The sequence below is a fragment of the Balaenoptera ricei genome, chromosome 7, assembly GCF_028023285.1.
Source record: "Balaenoptera ricei isolate mBalRic1 chromosome 7, mBalRic1.hap2, whole genome shotgun sequence".
In the NCBI taxonomy this organism is placed as follows: Eukaryota; Metazoa; Chordata; class Mammalia; order Artiodactyla; family Balaenopteridae; genus Balaenoptera; species Balaenoptera ricei.
Window position 1 is genome coordinate 8,113,283 of NC_082645.1, and position 10,173 is coordinate 8,123,455.

Here is a 10,173-nt window from a genome sequence, read left to right on the forward strand (position 1 = left end):
AAGAATGAAATTAGAACACACTCCAACACCATACACAAAAATAAACTCCAAATGGATTAAAGACTTAAATGTAAGGGCAGACGCTATAAAACTCTTAGAGGAAAACATAGGCAGAACACTCTATGACATAAATCACAGCAAGATCCTTTTTGACCCACCTCCTAGAGAAAGGGAAATAAAAACAAAAATAAACAAATGGGACCTAATGGAACTTAAAAGCTTTTGCACAGCAAAGGAAAACATAAACGAGACAAAAAGACAACTGTCAGAATGGGAGAAAATTTTGCCAGTGAAACAACTGACAAAGGATTAATCTCCAAAATTTACAAGTAGTTCATGCAGCTCAATATGAAAAAAACAAACAACCCAATCCAAAAATGGGCAGAAGACCTAAATAGACATTTCTCCAAAGAAGATATACATATTGCCAACAAACACATGAAAGAATGCTCAACATCACTAATCATTAGAGAAATGCAAATCAAAACTACAGTGAGGTATCACCTCACACCAGTAAGAATAGCCATCATCAATAAATCTATAAACAATAAATGCTGGAAAGGATGTGGAGGAAAGGGAACCCTCTTGCAGTGTTGGTGGGAATGTAAATTGATACAACCACTATGGAGAACAGTATGGAGGGTCCTTAAGAAACTGAAAATAGAACTACCATATGACCCAGCAATCCCACTACTGGACATATACCCTAAGAAAACCATAATTCAAAAAGAGACATGTACCACAATGTTCATTGCAGCTCTATTTACAATAGCCAGGACATGGAAACAACCTCAGTGTCCATTGACGGATGAATGGATAAAGATGTGGCGCATATATACAATGGAATATTACTCAGCCATAAAAAGAAATAAAATTAAGTTATTTGTAGTGACGTGGATGGACCTAGAGTCTGTCATACAGAGTGAAGTAAGACAGAAAAAGGAAAACAAATACCATATGCTAACACATATATATGGAATCTAAAAAAAAAAAAAAGGTTCTGAAGAACCTAGGGACAGGACAGGAATAAAGTCGCAGACGTAGAGAATGGACTTGAGGACAAGGGGAGGGAGAAGGGTAAGCTGGGGTGAAGTGAGAGAGTGGCATAGACATATATACACTACCAAATGTAAAATAGATAGCTAGTGGGAAGCAGGCGCATAGCACAGGGAGATCAGCTCAGTGCTTTGTGTCCACCTAGGGGGGTGGGTTAGGGAGGGTGGGAGGGAGATGCAAGAGGGAGGAAATAATGGGGATATATGTATATGTATAGCTGATTCTCTTTGTTATAAAGCAGAAACTAATGCACCATTGTAAAACAATTATACTCCAATAAAGATGTTTTTTAAAAAAAGTGTTGGCAAAGATATGGAGAAAAGAGAACCCTGGTACATTGTTGGTGGGAATGTAAATTGGTGCAACCACTATAAAAAAAAAAGTGTGAAATTTCTTCAAAAAGATTAAAAATAGAACAACCATATGACCCAGCAATCCCACTTTTGGTATATATTCAGAGGAATTGAAATCAGCATCTCAAAGAGATATGTGCACTCTTATGTTCATTGCAGCACTATTTACAATAGCCAAGACATGGAAGCAAACTAAATATCCACCAACGGATGAATGAATAAAGAAAGTGTGGTATGCACATACAATGGAATATTATTCAGCTTTAAGAAAGGAAATTTTACCATCTCCATTAACTTGGATAAACTTGGAAGACATTATGGTAAGTGAAATAAGCCAGATACAGAATGACAAATACAACATGATACCACTTATATGAGGAATTTAAAATAATAAACTCATAAAAAGCAGAGAGTAGAATAATGATTACCAGGGGCTGGGGAGAGGAGGAAACAGGGAGGTATTAGTCAGAGGGTACAAAGTTTCAGTTATGCAAGATGAATAAGTCCTAGCGATCATCTGCATAGGGCCTGTAGTTAATAATAATTATACTGTACTTTATGCTTAAAAATTTGCAAAGACGGTAGATCTTATGTCAAGTGTTCTTATTGTGAAATAGTAATGATAATAGTAATAATAATAATAATAAAGAAGGTGGGATGAAAGTTTTAGAGGTGAAGGATATGTTTATGTCATAGATTGTGATAATGATTTCAAGAATGTATACTTATCTCCAAACTCATCAAGTTGTATATATTAAATACAGACAATTATTTGCATGTCACACCAAAAATGAGAGCATAGAAATCCATATATTATCCATAGAAGAAGTAAGGAAAACAAAGCAAAGAGGATCAGTGAATTGCCTAAAGCCTAGACCTAAACCGCTTGACTCCTACTAGTCCCTTCCAGAGCCCCGGGCTTTCTCCTATTGGCTGGGCCTTGGGCAGTTGTGCATGCGCCTGCATCTCCCTGCAGCGCCGCCAGGTGGGATGGATGGGGGCTGCTTTGTTGGCACTGCCTTTAGGCCAAGACGGTGCCATGGCTACTTTGGAGAGTGCTACATCTGGTGATTACTCCCACCAAGAATATGCTGGAAGCTGTGGGAGTGGGGGTGTCCCCCTGCCATGGAAAGGAAAGCCAAAGACTCGGGATGAAGTGTGCACAGACTGAATTTCCAGAGGCATAACAGGGGACCTTCCACCCCCGCTCTCCCATGAGGTATTGCAATTGGCCCTGTCAGCTTGGTATTTGAAAGAAATGGGTCGGGCGATGGGGCTGGATAAATCACAGCAATTTGAAATGTCGCTTTGTTCTCCTATCGCGTTTGAATTTCTTCCCTGTTACAATAGATCTTCTCTCCTTGCCCAAGCTAAATTGAATCCCTCTTTTCCTATTGTTGGAGGAGCCCAGCGTAAGGTTTCTGCTGCACTAATATTTGGACCCTTCCCAAAAGCCTTCTCTCTCCACTCCTCTCAGCAGTCTGCCCCCTTCTCTTGCCAATCACAAGAAAAGACTCCTGAGTTGTTACCAGTTTGCAAAACATCTGCTTTTACTATTTGGCATAGTGTGGGGTTGGGGTGACAGGGGATTTGATTGGCCTCACAGGACTTATTATATTTGATACATTGTGTGTCAGATTTGGGACCCCTCCCCTCGCTCATTCCCATGCTCTGTATTCAACCCCATGACTGGTTTCTTGTCAGTCTTGTTTTTCTAAGGCCCAGGAAACTGGATTAACTGTTCCAGGGTTAACTATCCTTTTTCTGCTAGTGCTTCCTGGTCCCTCCTTCTCACACTCTCTGCCTCTTAATAAATATGAGAAGCTGACGGCTTCTTTATTCTTGGTCACCTTCTGGGGCTTCAGGGGAAGAAGTTGTCCGTAAAAGAGACTCCTGATTTACAGACCATCTCCTCATGCTCAGTCGGGGCCAACATTCCTCAGCACTGTGTCCACATGTGTGCTTGGCTGGCCAAACGTCCATCCAGACAGCAGGGATGGCGGCTCTGGGATCCAGCAAAATCAGCAGCCCTGTGGCCTGGAATGCCCTCCTCCCCCCCCTCTGCCCATCTGCATCTTTCCCAAATTTCCCTACCCAGCTGAATGCTCACCTCGTTCAGGAGGCCTTTCCTGAGCCTCAACCCTGCCCACCAATCCATCTCATCACATTTAATCACTGTGCGTGTGGCTCATTTGGCTACTGCCGGGCTGTCTCCCACAGCACTGGCTGATCTTTTCCATGGTACAGAGAAAGGGCCGGCTAGGGCTTTGGAATTAGTCCTACCTAGTGATGAGTCTCCACTGTACCTTGTATTTGTCTGCTAAGGCTGCCATAACAAAGTACCAAAGACTGGGGGGCTTAAACAACAGAAATTTATTTTCTTACAGTTCTGGAGTCTGGAAGTCTAAGACCAAGTTATCAGCTGGGTTGGTTTCTTCTCTCTCCTTGACTTGTGGATGTCTGTCTTCTCCCTGTATCTTCACATGGTCTTCCCTCTTTATCTGTCTGTGTCCGAATGTCTTCTTCTTATAGCGACACAAGTTGTATTGGATTAAGGCCCACTGTAATAACCTCATTTAAATTTAATTACCTCTTTAATACCCAATAGCCAAATTTGGTCACATTCTGAGATACTGAGGGTTAGGTCTCAGCATAGGAATTTGGTGGGGGTGGAGAACACAATTCAGCCTGTAACTTGCCTTTAGTTAGAGCAGGGGTTTGTAACCTAAAGTTAACGTTACTTCATCTGTAAAATAGAGTTAATAATCCTTCCTAGGATTACAAGGATTAAATAAAATCCTCTATGTCAAGAACCTTGCACCAAGTAAGTTCTCAAAAGACCAGTTCCTTTCCCACTGCCCCCACGTTACCTTGACCTTCCTCCTCTTGAGGGCAGGAACTGTGCTTCCTCTTGTCAATCAATCAATCCATAGGTATTGTTTCCTATATTTTAACACAGTTAGACTGAATACTTTATTGACAGCTGGGTGCCTCTCTCTGCTCTAGTTAACGGTAATCTCTCCAACTGAAACACGATAGAGAAGGTAGCATGATGTAAGGAAGGTGAAAACAGAGTGGTTATAGGTGTCAGCTCTGGAGTCAGACTTTGAGTAAGTTTCTAAAGCTCCTTCTGCCTCTATCTCCCTTCTATGAAAGAAGGCTGAGCAACACACACTAGCAAGATTGTTGCACGGATGAAGTGAGGACACCGTGCATGGCCGGCACCCAGTGAGTCCTCCAGGATGAGAGCTGATAACATTTTTACTGGCAGGACGTGTTTAACATTGTCTACAAGTATCTGAGCTAGCCAATTTGCTTTATTCAATGTGCAAATGTGTTTTAAAAGTTAACCAAACAAAATAAGGAAGAACTTGGACAACGTTTTGTCCTATAGGCAGGGTGCTTGTGCTTAGCCTGCTTTGGGTGAGATTTGCAGCTGTCTGCCTATCTTCATATAAAGCCTCAGTATGCTGCTTTTTGTATGGCCAAATGGAGCCAAATAGGCCTACCCTCAAGGTCTCCTTTGGGTTGAAGTCACCACAGCCTCTGTGAAATGTTAGTAGCTGGCCTAGGACAGGAGGTAATTGATCAGCCATCAGCTTAGCCCTGTCTGAGAGCACGGCGCGAGCAATGGCATTCAGAACAAGTAGGTTTCAAAGAGCAGAACACACCTGCAAGTTAGGGTGCCCCCAAGATCACCTTCACTTTTGACCCAAGTGCAAGCTCTGGGGTCTCCAATCCTACCCTTGTTTTCAGTAATTCACTAGAAGGACTCATAGAACTCACTGAAAGATGTTATACTCACAATTATGGTTTATTACAACAGAAGGATACAGATGAAAATCAGCAAAGGGAAGAGCACACGGGGCAGAGCCCAGGAGGGCCCCACGTGCAGAATTTGCAGTTATCGTCTCCCAGTGGAGCCATGGACGGTCATAGCTTCTGACTATGATGTGTGACAATATATCCTGAGTATTGCCAACCAGGGCAGCTCACCTGAGCTGTGGTGTCCAGAGTTTTTATTGGGGTTTGGTCACGTAGATATGGCTGACTGTGACCAACCAAGTGCTGACTTTAGTCTCCAGTCCCTCCAGAAGTTGAGCTAACACCACATAGCCCAAAGTCCCCCATTCTGGATCACTCTATCCTCAGGCATGATTTCTGTTAATTTGGAACAGTCCATTCATTTGGATTAAAATGGAACATGTAGTTTTGATTTATTTACACTTAGGTCATAAGATGATAATTTAGCAGTTAGTAGGCAAACAAGAGGACCTTCTCCCCCATGCCCCCAGGACATTTTGGGGGCTTCTGCTTCCCACAGCAGTAACTTGCCCTACACAAACTCTGAGCTGGCCCACATTTCCTAAGACGTGATCCTGATGGGACTGGCCATGGCTGGCAGGCATCCTTGGGATGATGTCTTCACACAGATGTCCTGCCTTAGATCACAGGAAAAGGAAAACAGTCATGCATTTTCCGCAGCTGACGCTATTTCCTATGGCTGCTATGATAAATTACCACAAACATGGCGGCTGAAAGCAACAAAAATTTATTATCTTTCAGTTCTGAGTTCAGAAGTCTTAAAATCAAGGTGTTAGCAGGGCTGTGTTCCTTTTGGAAGCTATAAAGGAGAATCTGTTTCCTTGTCTTTTCTAACTTCTAGAGGCCACACGCATTCCTTGGTTCGTAGCCCCTTTCTCCATTTTCAAAGGAAGCACAGCAACTTCAAATCTCTGTCATTTCAGAGAGAGCATAGTAATCTCTGTTTCCACTGTCATATCTCTTTCTCAGACTCTGACTCTCCTGCCTCCTTCTTTCTCTTAAAAGAACCCTTTTGATTATATTGGGCTCACTGGGATAATCCAGGATAATCGCTCAGTCTTCAGATCGTTAATTTAATCACATCTGCAGAGTCCTTTTTTATCGTGTAAGATAACAAACTCACTTTAAAGGCCCTCCCTTCAGACCACACAATATCCAGAACTCGGCGGACTGAGCCACCCTCTTCCCTACTCAGACCTATTTTATTTCTAAGGATTGCCTCTTGCCCTAGTGAATGACCTCCCCTTTGGTCACTGCTCCTTCCCATGGAGGTGGGCCCCACAAGCCTCTCTGGAATAACTGTATGAAGACTCAGTGGGTAAGACCAACATCTGAAAATGAAATGAAGTATGTGAGAGGAGAGGGCTCATCTCGGCTAGAGGAGAGAAAATATGTTTTCTCCATCACATAATAGTTTTTCCATAAAGTTACAAATACGTTAGCTTGGAAATCTGGTTCAATTGACTCACCTAGTGGGCTAGTGAGGACACTGAAATGCAGAGATGAAGGGTTCTCTCAGGTCCCAGGGGAGTGGACTGAATGTGGAAATCAAACCTTCTAAATGTGGAAATTAAAGGAAGGTGTTAATGGCTCAGCATTAGCTTTCTTACCCCAGGGCATTTGCACTGGCTGTTCCTTCTGCCTTGACTGCTCTACCTCCTCAAGGCTCATTCTCTCACTTCATTCAGCTCTCTGCTCACATGTTGACTTATCAGAAAGGTCCTCCCTGACCACCCCATCTAACACACACACACACGCACACACACACACGCGCACACACACTCCACATGTATACACACTGAAGAGCAGTAAACAGTGCCTTGAAGACAGTAGGTGCTTAATGCATATCTGTTGAAAGTTGTGGAATGACCAGGTAATGATAACTCACAGTGGTGACCTTCCTGGATGACAGCTGCATGACAGCTGAGAACTCCAGCATCTTAATTTGATATTGCTATACTGTAAAATCTGCTAGACATTGGAGATGAGAAGACAATGGCCTATACTCAAGGAGCTCATTCATTACATAGTTGATGATGCAAGAATTGCATACATGAAACTAAATAATTTAGCACAGCCTCACCCACTAAACCATAAAGATCCTGAAGGGGAGATAGAAGACAATGCAATTATGGGAGAGTCAGTACAGGTGGAAAGTTCTGTGGCAAGTTCAGAAGAGGAAGAGACCAATGCAGACTAGGAAAGTCATCCCTGTGTGAACTAAGCTCTAACAGAAAAAACACATGCTATCACTTGGGTACCTAAGCCAGGATAAGAGGTGAGTCAAGCAGACACCTACTCAGGACACCCATTTATACAGAAATCCGAACCATCACTGGAGTAAGTTGGAACTATCGTATCAGCTAACATGCAATCCATTACATAAATGACAAAACTCTCATTAATCTCCTTTTCTGTGACAAATAAAGCCCTGTTTTTTCATTTGAACATGTAACAGGAAAAAATATTTATGGCCCCTCTCTACTTTCTAAGACACATATAGAAAATTTTGTTTTCTCAGTCCATTACTTAGTCATTTAATGAGTATTCATTAAGTGCCTTTTCTGTGTTGGACCTTGTTTTAGGTTCTGACGGTCTAGCTGTGAACAAGAGAGCTGGGGCCTCACCTTTCAGGCTCTGCCCAAAACAAGCTAATGGTCCCTAAAAAGGGCTTGGGTCAGACATCCCAGGGGGTGCTCAGTTGATAACAACCTGTAAAAAAATGTTTGCTAGATGTTAACATTAGGGGAAGCTGGGTGAAGGCTACAAGGGAACTCTTTGTACCATGTTTGCAACTTTGCTATAAATCTAAAGTTGTCCCCTCCCCTCGAAAAAAAGTTTATTTTTAAAAAACACATTTGCTACACAACTTAAGGGTCAATGCAATTGCAAGTGAACTGCTTTACATATTTAGAAGACATTCTGTTTAAGCATTTTATAAGCATTCATTCATTTATTAACATTTAAATAATTATTGTTCTCCTTACAAACATTTCATCCAAATAAAGCCACACCATTTGAATGTGAGAAAAGAATGTTAGAACTTATTTATTTTTATCTCATTTTTATTTCTTTGTGTATGTTTCATGATGTACACAGAATCTTAACACAGTAGTTCACATATAAAATTTATATGCAAATAAATACACACCTAGTTGGAGGGTACATGTCCCAAATAGTTTTCTGATAGAGGTACACAATCAAATAATTTGGAGACCACTGAGAAATGTACACTAAGCACATTGTATCCTAAGAATTTTTCTGCAGATCTATCTTCCCACTTGTCCTTCAGGGAAGGAATCTGGCTTCTCAGGGAACAACGCATCTAGTAAGTCCTTGGCCTCGCTCATGGAAGCTTGGACACCATGTTCCTCCTGGCTACCTTTGCCCTTTGAGAGCCAGGAAGTGCAGTTAACCTGGGGATCAAGTGCCTAAACAACTCACCCTGGGTATTTGGAAAGCCTATCTCCCCGCTTATAGTTTTTCTGTTGTCTTTTTTTTTCCTTTAAAAAATTTTAATTGTCGTGGTTTTTATGTGTTTTCTGCTTTAAGCTACCTCACATTCTTTTTGGAGGAGGCATAAATCATCAATAGTTACAATAACAGTCTATGAAAAAAAGCAGGAGCTGAACAACTTAAAAGAACAATTGCAGTTGCTCAACTTACTTAGGAGAAGCACGTTTTTTAGCTCTTTATAAGCAAGCATTTACATTTAAACAACGAATGTTCTAATTACTAACGTTCTATTCAAAAAAGCCAGTTCATTTTGGCAGTGATTCATTAGCCTGATGCATAACTGTCTCTGCTTGAACTGAACACAGTGGCAGGTCTTTACCAAAAAACTGATAGTGTAGACTGGCTCAGGGATAGTCGATGGCTTCCCTTGCAGGGCCCAGAACACTGCCTGCCCAGGGCTGATACTAGACACATATTCCAAATGATAGAATAGGAGATGTGGAAGGCTTTTATAGATCACTTATTCAAAACTCCACATTCTGTGAGTGAGAAAATTTAGATACAGAGAGAGAAAGGATCCCACCCAAAGTCATCCAGCACTTAATGGCAGAGCTTGGATTAAAACCTGGATTTTCAACACCCTGTCTGTGCTCTGTTAACATCAAACTCTCTTCCAAATGTTGAGCTGGATTTAATGCAATTTAGCCCTTTCAATAAGTCTCACTGTCCTTCACAATAATCACACAAATTACCAAGGCTTTAGAGGGTTTATGATGATTTCATCTCTGCCCATCATTCTGGGGCAAGGACTTCGTGTTCATGTGAAGAAAGTGCCCATTCTCCATTCTCTCCCAGTTTCTGACAGCTCATTCACATTTGGGTTGAAGAGAAGTGACGAAAATCCTACTCCCACTGTGGGGAACTCTGCAGCCAAATAATGTTAGGGGCCAAACCAAGCATCGTCCTGGGAACCAACTTCTTCATCCAATTGTCGGTGAGGAAATCAACAACTATTGTTTCTCTGAGACCCATCGTGCTATTGTTGCCCCACAGGACACACTGTATGATGGGAAAGCCCTGGTGACAACTGGGATTCATGCAACAGTGGGCCTTTGCCTCATCAAGGATGACTGTAGGAAAAATAATTACAAGCGGGGATGCTCTCCAAACCCCACAGATGGCTCCACCAGCTCTTTCCCCAGAGTTAGAGACAGACCTGACAAACACCATCAGCCTCAAGGATATCAAAAGTGGAGAGAACAGGAAAAAGGGGGGAAAGATGAAGACATCGCTAGTTGGACCAAAAGAGACTCCAAGGCAGTGAGAAGCGGGAGGGGGGATTCTTGAGTGAAACAACATCACAGCTGACATCATTCAGGCAGAGCAGGCTGAGAAACAGCTGAGCTAGCAAAACAAGCTCCCAGGAGGCTCTAGAGACAGTGCCACAGCACAAGATAATCCTGCAATAATCGTTCTTCTGTAG